General features: G+C 38.8%; 1 long non-coding RNA gene across 1 annotated transcript; it reads left to right on the top strand.

The window, feature by feature from the left end:
* The first annotated feature begins 4,509 nt into the window (after nt 1-4,509).
* On the top strand, nt 4,510-5,334 carry LOC135225461 (uncharacterized). The gene is made up of 3 exons (XR_010316975.1): nt 4,510-4,647; nt 5,015-5,129; nt 5,234-5,334. It is a non-coding gene; the product is annotated as an uncharacterized LOC135225461 (long non-coding RNA).
* The last annotated feature ends 267 nt before the right edge of the window (nt 5,335-5,601 follow it).

The following is a 5,601-nucleotide window of genomic DNA, read 5'->3' as shown; positions in this document are numbered from 1 at the left end:
CACTGGCTAAAAGAGGAGACAGGTGCCTATCCCACATTCAAATCTTTGTCAAACTTTCAGTTAAAAGAGAGCATGTTGTTGGTTACACGAAGCTTGGTTAATTTACATTATTGATTTTTTTGTTTTTTCTTCCTTTCTATTTTTTTTTTTTTTTCTGCACTGCCCATAAGAAATGGATCTTCGCAAGGAGCATATTTTTTTCCCTTATGAAATTCAGGATGTCGTCTACTGGAACCTTTGAGAATAATTATTCCATGTCCGGGCTTATGAGAGTTACGTCGTTCACTGGAATATTTAATTCATAGAATATCTGAACAGAGTGCTAAGTTTTCGATAGAGTAAAAATGAACGAGACTTAATTTCACAAAACTGGGAGTCAGAGAATATTCGTCTTCCTTCAGTAACGGTTATTGCGAGTCCGTAGACATATGGTAAAGAATTGTTGACGCATCCAGGTAAAAAAGTCACAGGAAAGTCACATTAATCTTTCCTAGCTAGTGTCTCACCAGCCAAGGGTTTTTTTCCGGTATATATCCACCTTTTCGGCGTGGTCAAGTACAAACCCGTTGGGGCCACCTTGTGGTAGGGGTTTAAGAATACTACCACCGTAGGTCCTGCTTGATGTCAAAGGCGGCTAAAAGGACAGCTGTTGCCTTGCAAGTCTTACTTTTTTAGTAAAAAGCCCTAGGACCCGACGCTAAAGCACGCCTCTACTTTTTAGTAAAAGCCTAGGCACCCCACGCAATATTTTTTAAAACTGCCCTGCCTTGCGCGTCTTACTTTTTAGTAAAAGCCCCTAGGCCCGCACCGCCAAGATCCTGTGGAAAAACTGCTGGCCTTGCAAAGTCTACTTTTTAGTAACAGCCTAGGCCCCACCGCCAAAATTCTGTGGAGAACCTTGCTTGCTTGGCAGTCTACTTTTAGTAAAAGCCTTTAGGGCCACGCCAAAAACTTTTTGTGGAAAGAACTGCTGCCTTGCAGTCTTAACTTTTAGTAAAAGCCTAAGGCCCCACCAAAGACCTGTGGAAAACTTGGCTGGCCTTGCAAAGTCCTTACTTTTTAGTAAACCTGCCCACCACCAAATTGTGGAACCTGCTGCCTTGCGTCTTACTTTTAAGTAAAGCCTTAGGCCCACCACCAAAAAATTTTTTCTGTGGGAAACTGCTGCCTGTTGCAAAGTCCTTACTTTTTATAAAAGGCCCTAGGCCCAACCAAACACCAAAAACTGTGGAAACTGCTGCCTTGCATGTTTATCTTTTTAGTATAAATGCCTTTTAAGGCCTCACCACCAAAAAAAGGCTGTGGAAAAACTGGGCCCTGCCCTTGGCAGTCCTTACCTTTTTAAAAGTAAAAGGCTAGGCCCCACCACAAAAACTGGGTGGAAACTGCTGCCTTGCACGTTCTTACTTTTCGGCTAGGCCCAAACCACCAAATAACCCTGTGGAAACTGCTGCTTGCATCTTTTAACTTTTTTAGGTAAAAGCTAGCCCACCAACCAAAAACTGTGGAAACTGCTTGCCTTGCAGTTTACTTTCAAGGCTAGCCCACCAACCAAAAAACTGTGGAAAACTGCCTGCCCTTTGCAGTCTACTTTTTAGTTAATAAGGCTAGGGCCCACCACCAAAAAACTGTGAAACTGCTGTCCTTGGCAGTCTTACTTTTCAGGCTAGGCCCACCACCCCACCCAAACTGTGTAAACTGCTGCCTTGCAGTCTTACTTTTTAGTAAAAGGCTAGGCCCACCACCTAAAACTGTGGAAAGACTGTGCCTTGCAGTCTTACTTTTTAGTAAAAGCCTTAGGCCCACCACCAAAATCTGTGGAAAACTGCTGCCTTGCAGTCTTACTTTTTAGTAAAAGGCTAGGCCCACCACCAAAAACCTGTGGAAAACTGCTGCCAGTGCAGTCTACTTTTTGTCTAGTAAAAAGCCTAGGCCCCACCACCAAAAACTGTGGAAACTGCTGCCTTGCAGTCTTACTTTTTTAGCTGGCCCACCCACCAAAAACCTGTGGGAAACTGCTGCCTTCAGGTCTTACTTTTTTAAAAGCCTAGGCCCACCACCAAAAACTGTGGAAACTGCTGCCTTGCAGTCTTACTTTTTAGTAAAAGGCTAGGCCCACCACCAAAAACTGTGGAAACTGCTGCCTTGCAGTCTTACTTTTTAGTAAAAGGCTAGGCCCACCGCCAATAACTGTGGTTGTTGAAATCAGGGGCATGCGGCCATAAATACCTTTGCTAAATAATAAACTATTTCTGATGTTGTAAGGAAAGGCGAATCAGGCAACCGGAGGGACAACGGTGGGAAAGAAGTACAAGCCCATTGGGGATGATCGTAAAACGAACAAAATGGTGTAAAATATCATGAAGATGATGACCCCAAAGAAAATAGTGTGAATTTTTCCCTGTGACTTTATTACCGGCCACCATAAATTCTGTGACTTTCTTTTATAGCCAAAATTGTGACTTTTCTTGTGGATGTTTTTCATGCGACTTTATTACCAGCCACCCTCACAACAACCTGCAACCTCCCTTGTTTTGTTTCAAATAAAAGTAATCCTAAATTTACCGTTATATTTGCTTCCAAATACTGTAAGAATCAGCAGCATGCATTGTTCCACCCCTAATATACATGAAGCAAACCATGGTCTAGGCGTCATCAAGAGAAAACTCGCCTTTACTTGACGAAAAAAGGCCGTTGTCAACCGTAAATTGTTTCTCGAATAGATTGGTGTACTGACAAAAAAATAAATAAAATAAAATAAAATAAATAAATAAATAAATAAATAATAAAATCTTTGTGATGTCATTGCTTGTCAGAGTACTGGGTCGTTTCGCAAAGGTATAAAAACAGAAAAAAGATAGATATCTTCAATATATCGACTAAACCTCAGAATCTCTCATAAGATATCCCTATGTTCAGTGCAATGAAGATTCGTTGTATAGAATCAAGTGTAATACATAAATGATTAATGTTATTCAAAGCGCGGCTTTTATTCAGTTCTCTATCACGTCAAGTATACAATTATCAAGTAACGAACAACTAAGACGACAAACTGCAAAGTGAAAGAATCTTATCTAGAGTTTTCAACTGTAAGTAGTTGTGTGATAAGCAATATACTAAAGATCACACCTAACCAAAGTTTTTAGTGATAGTATTAAAGACTCCCCAAGGTAGGCTATCTGGGAAATGATCTTGATAATGTACGAGGACTGTGATGAACTCTCTTCTGTCACCTTCTTGGGATATCTTCAAATAGTTTTGCAAGCCTTTTGTACAATGTTCAGCGTTAGAAATTATATTCTACTTATTTCATGTTACACAATTTTTTTCAACATATCTAAAGCAAAATGTTTAGGATTCGACATTTTACACTCCATGATTATATATATTTTATTTCGTCTATTAGTTCTACGTTGGACGAGTGGTTTTCGCACTTGGCTACCAATCCGGTGGTCCGAAGTTCGATTCTCGGCTCTGCCAACGCGGAAACAGAGGAATTTATTTCTGGTGATAGAAATTACTAGATGACCAATTGGATCCTAGCCAAGTAAAAATATCTAATCCTTCGGGCCAGCCCTAGGAGAGCTGTTAATCAGCTCAGTGGTCTAGTAAAACCTAGATATACTTAACTTAATATCGTCTATTTTATCTCCACTGAGGATCATATAATTATTATTTTTCTTTAATAATAATAATATTACTATATAGTCTTGGAGACGTCCCAACCCTTGTCTCACACCAAGTCATACACCAAACAAGTTAATCTCTTATCTGCATATTCCAGCTCATGCTCCGCTTCCTTATAGAAAGTTCAGATTACTCACAACGAATCCAAGTAGAAAGGTCACCTGTAAAAAAGTCACGGATAAAAAAAGAAAAGAAAAACACGTCACATTAATATTTTCTAGATAATGATCCCAAGGCTTTTTAACATGGTATGTATCCACCTTTGCGGAGTGTATAGTATAAGCCTGTTGGGGATTACCGTAAGAAACATAAACAGAAGACTAAATTAATGTGACTTTTCTTCCTAACCAAAATTATGACTTTTATTCTGACTTTTTTTCTCTCTCTTTTTGTGACTTGATACCGACCGCCGTATCTTCATGCTCCTGATTTTAGTACGAGCAAGGCGTTTAGTTTACAACCTCAAATTATCTGTTATCTAATTTAAATTCTCATTCTTTCGTAGACCAGAGCTACATTTTCTCCTTTTATTACCATATTACCATAAAAGTATGAAATGAATTCGCCTTCACTGCCCACTCTCTCGCTCAATGAACAATAACATACTGCACAGATAAATTACAGTTTGCCGATTATCAACGAAGTTAAACCGAAAAGGAAGAAAACTCTGACATTCGACAATGGAAATTCAAGTTTGATAAAACGTTACAGACCCCTTAACAGAAATGATCCATTTCTGTGCTTACTCTTTCACCAGTGTCCATGGGTGGAATTGTGACAGGCAGAGCTTTTACCTACCTACAGAGTCCATGACTTGGTGGCGCTATTGTATGCCGATTGCCGAAACGTGCTCGGCAAAGTCTCTGTCTTTATATTAGTTATCTTCGTTGGTGTTTGTCGGTAGTGAGCCGTCGAAATTTCGGTTGCATTTAGAACGATTGTCCCATGGGCCATGTTCGAGTAAGTATTATGTTGAAACCGAGTTCTGTTGAAATGGCTGACATTGAATAAATATAGTCTTAAATGTGAAAACGGAGAAGTTGAATTTGATCAGCGTATATGCTATTGTCTATGCTTTGGATCTAGAGAAAATTCTTGTGTAAAGCCTGGTTACTCGAAGTAATGTTATGTTTGCTAGGTTATGGGTCTTCGTTGTACCTGGTAGTGATTTTTACGTGGTACCTACAGTTAAGCTTCTTAGTCTGTGGAGATTTCGTGGTGTGAAGTTTTCCTTATATTGTACCCTCAAAGGAGCATTTGATATAAATCATTTAAGTTGGACTGTTCTCAGTCCATAAAGTGTCTAAAATTTTATTCAATTTTACAGGTTAGCTGGAGAAACTCTAGAAGATTGATTAGTCATGTCGGAATGACCAAACTAGATATCTTGCAGATAATCGGGAAATGGCGCGATACTGCCTGAAGATCGTCACTTTTATAAGGTTGGTGAAACGAAGATTGCCATGGTTTATCGCAGGAATCTCTAAGCATACTAGTTTTGGAAATACACTGCAAATGGCTTATTGCCTTAAGGTCACTTTTACAGGTTCGTTGGCGTAACTCTGGAGATCCTAGGCTTATCGCAGGAATTTTTAAAATTCCATGTGTCTAAAATACTCGTCAAATGGCACATTGCATGAAGATGAAGTGGAATTTTGCACTCAAGTTTTAGAGGAGTTAATGATCGAAAATTAATTTTTATTTTTTACGCTTAAGGATAATTTGTATGTTAAATGGTTACTTTAGTAGTAGCTGTAACTTATTAATTTTTTTAAATTATTTTAATTATTTTATAGGCTTTAATTAAATTAGTATTTAGTTAATACTAGGTGTCGGCTCAGTTTCATTAACCTAGTTTTGTAAGATTTATTTTAAAGTAGATTTGGTTAATACAAAGGTGTCCTCGGTTTTTAT

The sequence above is a fragment of the Macrobrachium nipponense genome, chromosome 13 (genome assembly GCF_015104395.2).
Source record: "Macrobrachium nipponense isolate FS-2020 chromosome 13, ASM1510439v2, whole genome shotgun sequence".
NCBI lineage: Eukaryota > Metazoa > Arthropoda > Malacostraca > Decapoda > Palaemonidae > Macrobrachium > Macrobrachium nipponense.
This window is presented reverse-complemented; position numbering and strand designations above follow the sequence as displayed.